Source organism: Toxotes jaculatrix, chromosome 18 (genome assembly GCF_017976425.1).
Source record: "Toxotes jaculatrix isolate fToxJac2 chromosome 18, fToxJac2.pri, whole genome shotgun sequence".
NCBI classification, from domain to species: domain Eukaryota; kingdom Metazoa; phylum Chordata; class Actinopteri; family Toxotidae; genus Toxotes; species Toxotes jaculatrix.
This window is the reverse complement of record NC_054411.1, coordinates 9,371,343-9,383,657: the sequence shown is the minus strand read 5'-3', so window position 1 is coordinate 9,383,657 and position 12,315 is coordinate 9,371,343.

Below are 12,315 nucleotides of genomic sequence, written 5' to 3'. Positions count from 1 at the left end.
TTGTGTGTAATTCTATACCTCTGTTGGCATTTTCTTTGTTTTCGTATTTATCCTTTTGGAGTAAGTGAAGAGTTGATATAATGCACTCGCTTAGTTGACAGGGCAGGGCACCTCTTTCATGTCCCGTCTGTAATTACTTCAATTAGTCATGCGGGGGAGGAGGGTTTCAGCTGCTGTCTCTGAGATGTAATTTACTCCCATGCCAAGATCAACTCCGCTGGTTACATGGCATATTTATCATTTTAATTTCTGTCATTTCAATCCAGGGGTAACAGGATGAAAGACACCAAAAAGTCAGCCTTTTATGCATAGACATTATATTAAGTTGTTACAGTGATTTGTGAGTAGCGCCATTTTAAAATTAAGGCCTGCTCTTTCTTCCGTCCTTACATTAAACAGTGGCGTGTTGTCCTCTGTCTTTGAAATGTAAATAATATGGCCGCTCCCATGGTAACACCTCCCATGTAAACAGCTTCAGTGCCACTAGTCCATCACTACTGATATGAACTTTATTTGAGTTGGGGCAGAGAGAGAGGGGACTGCTTGAGGAGATGTAACTTTGAAAATCCCTTTCATGTCACGTGTAAGCGATGAACTTCTGTTGTAGTTTATTGCCGGTGTGATTTTTAAAAGCATCCCTCCGGCTCTTTGAAGTGAGAACGGGTCTGTTTTTCCTCTGCAGTGGTGTCACTGTGTCACTGCTCGTCTGTTTTTTGTCTCTGATTGGATCAGATGAAATCCTTGTTCAGTGTCCAAACTGGTCAGACTGAGCAAAAACTGGTTCTTGCACAGAAAGAATTACACTCTGCAAATGCAGTTCTGTCTTACAGATGTTATAACAAATCTGGTGACTTTTATATAGGATGACATGAAGGCTGATTTGTTTGACACTCTATTGTTTCTATACAGCATATTAAAACTTATAGTTTTGGAAATATGCTTGGTTGCTTTGCTGTCAGTTAAATGAAACGGCTTTCACGACTGTAAGGTACATGTGAAGCTAGCAATGGCAGCCAATTAGCTTAGCTTAGCATAAAGGAAAGGGCGGTGGGCAACAGCTATCCTGGCCCAGTCCAAAGATAACAAAATACACTGGTACCTGTCATTTGTTGTTTCTATGCTTATTTTTTTGTATGGATAAAACAAACATTGTAACATGTTAATTACTGTGTTTTTAAGCTGCTGGTAGGGTAACCCAAATCTTTGCAGGAAACTGGCTAAGTTTAAATGCCAAACTATTCCTGTTTAGGTAGTCCTGTTTTTCTATTAGCTGAGGGTAGAACCAAAGGCTTTAGTGAATGACAGGACTTAGGAAGATTAATGCCCTCACTGACAAAAATGCCCCCTCTTTAAAGTTAGTTGACCAAACCATAATCGTGGTATCTTTCCTCACTTTTTACTGATTTTGTCATGCATGCCTTCATGCTGCTGAAGCCAGTGCTTCATTATGCTTTTACGGTCTATTCCGGTCAAAGTCGCTGCGCTGCAGTCACACACGTAGAATTGCTCTCCTGACAGCTGTCTGTGCCTTTATAATAGCTACTTGAAACAGAGGAAGGTTTTATTTTTCTTCTGAGCATTATTTTTACTGATTCATGTGTCTTTTTATGATGTTATTTCAGCTCGGAGCGGGTTTAAAAATAGTCACAAAGTGCTATTCCCAAGCATTTATATACCTAACATATAAACATTTTTATTGCTCGAATGTAATTTTGTGGGCAGAAATAAGAAGGAAGACAAAAAGACACACATTTTTTGATTTCCTTCCAATAAATGTTTGGAATTGTAATAACCTCTGGGACAGACAGCCTGTTACTGTCTCATGTGGCTAGAGGATCCGGGTTGCTCTCTCTCTCTCTGTGGTATGCGTGTCCAAGGGCTTGTTACTCTTTGAGGTCTTGGTTTGTTTAATGAAGTGGTAATCTGTCTACACAGAGGATCACCCTTGAATCTTAAGTTCACTGTGTCAAGTGGCTCTGTTTATAAACTTCTTAGTGTCTCTAATAAAAATGGTTCTAAACCCCCCTCCCACACTTGAGAATGGTATGTCCGATATAATGATGTATTTCTGCGGCGTCGACTGTTCTTTCTGCTACCACCTCTGGGTTTGTATATGTTCAACCCGTTGCTGACATTGAAACCTATGCTTGTGGCTCTACTGTGCCGAAGGCCAAATGCAAATTGTATCCTAGTGGGCAGCTGGCAGGGAAGTCCACGCAGTCCAAAGGAGGTTGTGTTCTGCCTGACTCGGGTGTGTTTGTGCAGCCATTTTTCATGGGTGCTGCGGACTTTCCAGCTGTGGCACTGCAGTTTGCCCCAGGACCATCAGAAAAACAACATCAACATTCGAGTTACAGAGAGGGAGACTGAAAACACGATCCACTCCGCAGTGTGTTTGAAATGTTAACTAAAGAAAACAAGCTGGCTAATGGTTTTGTATTTATATATTTTCTTTGTAGGCTTTGAAGTCAGAGCCCACGTTGCATGTCAGCCCCAGGCAACTCTCGAAAGCAGCCTAACTGCGAATGTAAAGACACCAAAAAAAAAAGCCTGATTTCACCTCTGAATCTGAGGACATGCAGATTAAACTAAAACATTTTTCTCCATTTCTGTGTTTTAAGCCCAAGCCAGAAAAAAAAGTTCACAAGCCTGGGATCATTTGTCAAATTTTATTCATAATGCTTAATGCTACTTTTAATGCCCTCTAAGCCAAATCAGGATGATGGAGAGAATTCAATTAACAAATTTACCATATCAACAAAAAAATTAGGATTGCTCACTGAAACTTAGAATCGCTACAATCAAGAGTTATGCCTCAGAATAGCTTGAACTTAGTCTCACAAGGAAAATCAAGCGAGAACAAGCACAACTTCCTTTTTCAGTCCACATACAGTACCTGGCTTGTACAGAGGGTACATATAGTGTGTGTTCAGTTCAAAGCACGTAAATTTTTGAATTAACCAATTCACTAAATTATCGAAGTTTTAAGTTAAGCAATATTTACATGTTGCATCATTAATTTATAAATTCATCACAATGGCCTAAAACTGAAAAATGTTCCTACATAATTTATTTATAAGTCACTTATGTGTTTTGTTTTTGTTTGTTTGTTTGTTTTTTTTACATCTTTCTTTAAAGGCTTCCTCTTTTGTTCCTCATAACCATGTTATTGTACCCTATATTTATGGTCTAATTGCCCCATAAATACCAAATAATTACACTGTAATTTGCAGTCTTGAATTTGTTATCCCCGTGTTTTTATGCCCGAAGCCTAACCTAAATGACAATCTTAACGCAACTAGACAATGAATTATATTCTCCACTTTTTGCAAGAAATTCTCAGTTTTTCGCATTTTAGCGTAATTAACGATTTCATCATTTACCAGTGAGTTTGGAACTACGATCTGTTGGGGAAATAGTTCCTATGAAAACTATGAAAATTTATAGAACAGTAAAAGAGTAAATTGACAGCGACATTCCACTCCATTCACCTCCACTGTACTGAAGTGGATGTAAAAATCTCAGTTCTAGGCATCTGAAAAACCTGCAGAAACCAAACTCAAGCTATCTGCATGACTAAATACCACTAGAGTTACATGAGAAAATGTGAGTTTTTGAAGCCACACTTAATGTTCTGAAGAAGATTCAATCCAGCCTCCAAGACCCCCGTGTATGTGTGTGTGTGTCTGTGTTTGTTTTGTTTGCTTGTGTGTGTGTGTGCGTATGGGTGTGTGGGCTAGGGGGTTATTACTGCTTCTCGTTGGTTGCGGTGCAGTCCTGTCTGTTCTGTGGGACATCTGTGGGTTGCGTGATGGGCTTTGTGGAACGGTGCTCTGTTAGTGGAGTTAAACAGGCACAGTCACGAGCTCTACCAGACGCCATGGGCACAAGCGGCCTTGTCTCTTAGAGGCTTCATACACACGCACACATGCTGACTTACTACAACGTAAAAACACAAAATGACACTCTTACACAAACATAAAGCACATCCAGTTATAACCGCAGGCAGATATAGGGACAATTTTTTGGGAATACTTAATGCCACAGAAAACATTTCATTGGAGGATCTGCAAGATCGACGTTCTCTCAGTTCTGTCAAAGCTGGCCAAATCTCAGAAAGCTGTGAATGAGTTGTCCTGCAGCTGCCGGTATTTTTGGTCTTTATTGGCCTACCAGCACGTTTGATACATCCTGACCACACCAGCACCCACCATCCATTTATCAGTTTTGTGTGCGGCCTGCACCGTTTCTGAAAGCCTTTACACAGCAGCCAAAATCCCAGTTTTATTCCTAACGTGTAGCTATCCAGCGCTTTAATAGCTGCCTTTTTATGGTTATTGATTTATTTTATTTGAGGAGGCAGTGGGTGTCTGTGTGTGTAAGCGTTTTATCTCCTTCTTGCCCATTTGTCAAAAAGCGAGCCATAAACCTCCCTGGAGGTTGAGAACAGAACATCCATTACAACTACCAACCATTTTGTTCAAAGCAACGCAAGATCCCACATAAGATGTGTAATTTGGTAGGAGATGAAGTGATGTTGGCTGGTAAATGTTCGGTATCCGAACACAGTTCTTTCTCTTATTCTATAGCTGAAATGCTGTGTTCCATTCTTCGCATGTCAGACCCTGATAGATTTTAAATGATTTTAAGGGCAGAGGAGGATAATGAAGACCAGAGTGTAAACGGGCCAGAGTGATGTTAAAAAGAGAGGAAAAACTTGGGGAGATCAAACAGCCAGTCTATTGACTTTGATGTTTGTCTCTTTCGTTCTGAGTTGTGGTGGTTTCAGACATTTTATTAGTCTTCCACCAAGACGCTTCATCTCTTCTTCCTCCCACCTATTTTTCACACGCAAATTTTATGTTTTACTGGAACAAAATGGCACATCTTCCTATAAGTTTTACTCAACGCAGAGCTCTCAAATGTGAACATGAAAGCATCCTTTGTCCACTGTGCACAGCTCACGTTTTGGTTGCTGTTTAACACTCAGCTGGATTAACAACAATAGCTTTAAAGAATCTACAACATATACAATCCAATCAATGTGAGCAGGGTGAGAATTGTTGTAGTTGTAATCTCTTTAAAATACTTTTAATCTACTCCTTCGTGGTTGACACATTTGATAAGTGAAACCATAAAGATGTCATGGACATTATGTGGATCTCTCTGGGTAGTGTGCTAAATGAAAAGTGCACCTAATGTGTTGTACACCCTCACAGGGATGTTCCTCATGCTGTTGTTAGATCTTGTGTTTTCCTCCACGCTCTGATTTGTGGAACAAACCACCAGAGCCACACACACTGAGGTGCCAGCATGGGAGGCCCGGCTGGCTTGGCAGGCAAGCTCAGTCCATCAGAGCGGTCGGCCTTTTATGAGATTACATGAAAGCGCGGGAAATAACGACAAGCGTTTGATCATCGGAGACCAAGCTGATTTACTGCAGAACCCAACACCTCAGCTTAGACCTGGCAGAACATCCACTGCGCCTGCTTGAGAGAAAGATGAGAGTGAAACACGGCCCCTAGTGCACCTCTTTTACTTTCCCGCGGTTTACTATGATGGTTACAGGTGGAGGTTTGGTGCCAAGCCTTCTGGTCCTGTCCAACCACAGAACCTTCTGCTTTACCTTTATTGGAAGGAACTAATGAGCTAATACAGGGGAAATCTTTAACTTGTATCAGACATCCACGTACAACAGAAAGGAATTAACAACATTCTTGTCAAACAAAATGGAAACGTCTGTTTTCAATTTATGGGAATTATGTCATGGGATCACACTTCACTTTTAAGGTTGTTTTACCTGAGTGTGTTGGGATTACTGCCCACATGTTTGCGTTGGTGAAATAGTTGATAGATGATTGTGTTATTTCTGATAGCAGCTTGCAACTTGGAGCAGTTTTTAAGGAAGCACCTGGCTAATTCTCATCTGCTACAAGGAATTAGCCAGGTGCGTGAGTACGGCACAGCACTGTAACAACTTGTCAGTCAAAAAAAAAAAAAAAAAAAGTCAAAAAGGCAATAAAACCATCATTGCACAATCTGCGTTCACAACAACAGCGGTTTCCTAATACTTCCCCTCTGAACGCAGTATGACACTCAACCATCAATGACTTTGTCAGTGTCAGGGCCACAAGGAAAAACAACCAGTGTGTTGTAACACCGTTAGAGATTAATGTATTTCTTTGATAGCAAGTTGTTGTAATGATTAATGTGGTACCAAAGCAAAAGTTATGAGTTTGTTGGATTAATTTCTGTAATTTCCTTAAATGCAAATCGGGGATTGGTCATTGATCATGTAAAAATCAACACACTAACCAGAGTTTTATGTGTTTTTGCCCTCCAGTGTGTGCCCAAAAGATAGGCCTTTGATGAGCAAAGGCCTGACAGAGATGGAGACAGACGAGAAAAGACAGAGACCCACTAGAAACCACAGTAGTCAATGGCATGCTTTACAAGAGACAAAACATTGAACAAAAGAAAAAATAGGATAAAGGATGTATTTGCTTCAAAGGTCTTACTGTAAGTGTAATTTTCAAAAGGGCTGGGTTGCCCCCGTTCTATAATTAAGTTCTTCACATTGGGTTTGTCTGGAATTAAAAGGACTATTGCCACTTTTCAACATGGATGTTTTTATATGTCTATGTTTGTCTGTGGTGAGGGATGAAAGGGAGATGCCTTCCCCTGTCTCCTGAAAAGTCTTTACACCAGTGGAAAGTAGACGAGGAAGAGACTCTGCAGTGTTTGAACTTGTTCTCGTGCCTTCCTAGTCTTCAACCAGTCAACAGAGGTGGTTTCGTTTTTATTGTGTGCTTGACACTATGATGCTTTTGTTTTGTGTCCATAAACTCTGCCCAGATGACTCTCGATGAGCCCAACAGTGAGGGCAATGTCAGAGGAGTCTGTCTGTCCAGAGGTCCTACTGTCTTCTCTTCATTTTTATTCTGAACAGTGAAAGCTGTGATTAATTCATTATTTACCTCATCATTTTCCTTGACTGACCATTCAGAATGTTAGGCCAGGTCAAAACAAGTTCCTTTTGTTAATAGGAAGTGCAATCATTTACTACATTGGCCAGATCCCAGGCATTCATATCGGCTACACCAATTTCAGTCTCTTTGATTTATTATCTATAGTGATCATCTGTGACTTTTTACACATGTCTCGTGCTTTTCGAAGCTCGTCTTCAGTTTGACATCAATGCAGTGCCCTCTGCTCTGGAGGAAACCGGAATGACAATCTTTTTCAAGTATCTAACAAAGTGAAAATCTGATGACAGTAGTTGAGACTAGTGGACTGTAAAGCATTATCTGTGGTTCCGTGGTTTCTTCCTCAAAGTACAGCTCCGGGGCAGCTCTCAGAGTTCAATCACAACCCGTGCTCTGCGTCCAAGACTACTCTTGAAATGACAATGATACACTGACGTCAGACGTGGGTGTTTTGTTTTTTAAAAAGAAAAGAAAAAAAGAAAAAAGAGACAAGGCAGAAAAATAATAATGATACAATAAGACGGGGCCTGCTGATTTTCCTGGAACCTCTGATTCATTTGAGCCAGCGAATTGAAGCTTCTTTGCTTTCTTAAGTCTTTTTTTCTTCCTTTTGCTCCAGACATTGTGTCTTCATGATGAAGGATAGTCGGCATCATTCTTCAAAGGCACTTAAGATGTATAATTAATAACAGAAATCAGTAATTTGAAATCACAGCAGAGGACACCCAGGTCTTTGAACCCATCAAATCTCTATGGATGACTCGTGGTCCTTTAATTACCCAGGACTGAAGAAATTGGGTGGGGTCTGTCTACCCTGTGCCCACCACCTACCACAAGCACCTCCCCCAGACTAAGAAGAAAAGGAGAGTTATTCTGGATGGGCAAACATTTTCCTCTTATCTGACCCCAAAACACAAGCTTCAGTCATCCCTAGACAACAGTGATTTTGTCCTGTTCAAAAATATCTCCTCAATCAGACAACCGTATCTGTGAGTCTGTGATGAAAATCATCAGTAACAATCCTCACTGATACCGTGCAGGCTACTGACGGAGCCTGCGTTCATCTACTGAAGAACTTTTCTGTCAGTCAAAGCTCTGAGATAAACCACAAGCCTCAACCAGAGTCTGTGGTGGTGTCTGTAAACTTTGTGTGGTGCGCAAATTACTCGACCCCTCTCCCCCATGGTTCATATCTCAGGCAGCACAGCGCAGCCGTCACATGCCTGTCTAAGCTCTGCCAGCTTTGTTTACGGTTTTCCCTTCCAGCTACGAAAGTCAGAGGTTTGTCAGGGAGACAAAAGCTAAATATAGATCGGGCCTGTCATTATCAGGATCATTTGAGAGTAAAGCTGTTGTTTACTTGTAGCTTCTTTTTCCTATATTGTGATAAACCAGAAACCAAAACAATAACATATAGTATTTGTGGGAGCATGACCAAACTATAATGTAGAATTGAATGTTTCTGATGTGCTTTGAATGTCACGACTAGGGCAAGGACTTGGACCCAAATGCACGACCCCACAGGTGAAATCAAAAATAATAGTTTTTATTCTAACAAAGTAGCAAAATAAGGATCACCCATAAAGGGGAAAAAGTCACAAAAACAAAAATACAAAACGTGAACACAAAATCACTCTTAGCGAGGAGAAAGACTGAACAAGGAGCAAAAACCAAACAAGAAACAAAGTAACAAATAAATACAGAACCTGACTAGGGATACTATGATGAGAGGCAAGACAAGAGACAAAAGACAAGGCAAAAGACATGAGCCAAAGGCAAGAGACAAAAATGAACTGACAAGAACACAGGCAAACGACAAGACTTAAATACACAAGGCAATGGGCAACAGGTGAAACCAATTAGGGCGGGGCAGACAATCACAAAGGCGGGAAACAAGACAAAGACAGCAAGTAGAACAAGACAAGATACACAAGGGCAATGATTTCAAAATGAAACAGGGGCTATAAACAAAACTTAACAAGACAAACTAAACAAGACTCACTAAGACTACACTAAAAAAAAAAAAACACTTGCATTTGTTATTGAGATGCTTCCATCACACCATGCAACTAAGAGAAGAGGATGTCTTTCACAAGAAATGGGCCACTGCCTTCGAAAGTGTTGGGACAAAAACCTTCTGTCCTTCTCTCTCATGCCTGTCTCGGTCATGCCATGGAGGTCTTGCTGAAAAGCAGAGCATGTGGCCAGTCTCATGTTTCTCTCTGGTCTCTGTGGGTGGTCCCATGGGGGGCCATTTGATTATTCTGGGATAATCTTTTGATTACAATTCAATATGGCCCTCTTGAGAAAGAGCCAGTGGAATTTCCTTTTTCTCCACTGTGTGAATGTGAATGAACTGATTACATGAGCAAAAGCAGGCATCTTCTCTGTCCTACCTTGACACCAAAAAGAGTTCAGCATTATTTTTAAGCATATTTTAGTTTCACAACTTCTGTGGATCCATCTTCAAGTGTCTTGTTATATTTGAAAATGCTTTTCAAACAAAACTATTTGGATGTCTGGGAGCAGAAATATGAAAATAAATCAGAAAAGTGTATCCATGTATGCATACTTGGCACGATTTTGTCTTTCAACTTTTCATTAGCTTTGACATGGGGGGAGGTTGAGTATTCTAGGAAAAGGTGATTTACAAAAAGAAAGATGACAATGGATCTTTGGAAAAAGATTAATGAAATACCACCATATACGCAAGTGTTTGGTCTGGATGACGCAATTATCTGCCAGGGAAATCCAAAGAAAGTGGAGGGGTGTAGATGCATCATTCTTGAAGACTACCTCAGTCAAGCCTTTGCAGTCACAATCTGTAGCCAAAGTGATTTTAACATCTTGAGTGCAGCCTTTGGCACTACCTCCAAGAAAAACCGGAGGGATTCACTATCTGTTGCTGTATACAGTCTATGTTTTGCTTGATGTGTGGTGGTGAACAGGTGCACCTGTCCATGCAAAGTTGAGCAGGAATTTTGTTTTTCCTGTGAGGATAAGGGCGCAATTCCTGGGGGATATTAAGATGCAAGGGTGCAATTGAGAAAGTATCTGCATACCCCCCTCTTTTTCCAAACCATTTACATTCTTTCCTCCACCCTCTTCACTGTCCCTTTTGCTTTCTGTGCCCATAAAGGGACAATGGATTAGCCTCCCCCATTTCCATGTGACCTCATCTGTGTTTGATTTTTGCCTACTTGAAATTGGCCATGGGCTTAACATTGAGTCCTTTGATCAGTCCTGCCAGGAATTGGACTTGTTTATCTTGTTTATCTGATGATGGCCCCTTAATGGGGGGGCATACATTTGGCAGGGGCATGCCTTGATGTGGGCCTTGATAGCTGCAGGACACAGAAAGAAGAGAGGACCAGGACCCCATAATGGTTGGAGGTGAAGGAAAGACGATTACAGATGTGGCTTGAGAGCCTCTGAACCTTGTCTGTCTCAGCCTCTTTCCTCTAACACTTATCTGACCCCATACAGATGGCCCCTCATCACCATCAAAAAGCAGGTATCCAGCATCCTTTCTCGTCTCTTTTCAACCTAAGCAGCTCCTCCTCCTGCTGAGATTGACAGTTATTAATCCACATGCCGACAGCCTTTCTAGGAAGCTTGCAGGAAGGTGCAGGAAATGGCACGTAATCAACAAGCTTCTCAAATGAGATGTTGCCCTGTTCACTGACTTGCTGATGGAGATGTGAGGAAACGGTGCGGGTAGACAGCCAGGCCCCATCCCATCACTTGCCTGGCTCGACCTCAGCCCCCTGAAATGAAAGCTTTCCTGTCCTGCACCGCAGCTGGACTCCAGGGAGCCTGCAGAGGGGCTGTTTATTTGTGCAACAATGTAATCAGGGAGTCTGTCGTTACAAGACCTAGCCTTTGCACCTTCTCTCTCTCCACCAGCCCCATCCTTTCTTCAGTTCCCAATCGTTCCCTCCCCTTCTTTTACCATCTCTCTTTCACCACCCTCAATCTTTTTCTTTGAGCCTCATCATTATCCAAATCCTTTTGCTGACCCTTGTTGACCTTAGGATTTGTTTGATGTGGTCCTGGCAAGGAGAGAGATGAAATAAAGTTGAAAGTTTATTGTTTAAAGGGGAGATTTCCATGATTAGGGTTTTAGAAATAAACTTTCCATCTCTTTACCTAAGAGATTGCTGAGTCCCGTGTGTGTGTGTATGAGACAGCAGGTCGGTCGACACATGCACACTTTCTCCTGTTCCAATCAAAGGGAAAGAGTGTGTAGTGCGGTAACATGCTAATAATTTAGTCTGTTATGTTGTGGTTTAAATCATGAGATTCCTTCAGTTAAAAGCCAAGCGTAAGTAAACAAGCTCACACATGTGGCCACAATATTGCTGTTCCTCTGTCCAGAGCAGTTCTCTCTCTGTGGGAAAAGGGGGTGTAATCCATCCTTTTCATTCAACGTTTCCCACTGATACATGACAGAACCCACGAGAGCCTCGAGGTTTTGTCCAAATGCACAGAAATATTAAGCCAAACAAATGACTGAAATAATTTCTGTTAATCAATGGCATCTGCATTCATCTTGAAATTTAGTGCCCTCTTGTGGATGCCGTAGGCTGTTGTCTCTGGAAGCTAGGTTGTTAGCTAGGTAGTTATGAATTATGAACAATCTTTTCTGCCAAAGCGCTAAGAGGTAGCGGTAGCAAGTGAATGAGCAGATAATATTTACACAACATTAAAACCGGTTTATTCATTTTACAGTGGGAGGCAGAGGGGTGTGTAGTAGGTTCTTCGGCTCTTCTTGCCTATCTGTAAAAGTCAATGCAAGTAACTGCTGTTAATACGTCTCACATTCACACACCTATTTCTTGCAAATTAATGGATTTTTATAATCTTATATATATTCCCCCTCTCTAAATGCAGGTTAAGCTTTTTTCATGAAATTTGATGGATTTGAATAATTTGTAGTCACACATCTAAAATAACTAATGCTGCCATATTTGCCTATTTTATATAAAGTTTACAGGTTATGGAGAGTGAATTGTAAATTAAGAATAAATTTCATACGTTTTTACATTTAAGTGGTACTTTATACTGTGTTGTGTTGTACTACTATGAATTAAAGTCTGTAGCTCATCCTGCCCTCTTACTCAGAATGAATCTATGATGTCTCTTATTTCCCTGTTTGTCTCAAGAGACAGACAGGCGGGTTAGTTTGGGCTGGTCCGCCTTCTGAACAACAGCATCTCCAGTCTGCACCGCTCTGCACAGAAGAAGCATCTTGTTTTTCAACTGGTGGTTTTCCTAAGCCACAATGTTTGATGTGGGCTTCCCTTAATCACACAACATGCTCTCTAAA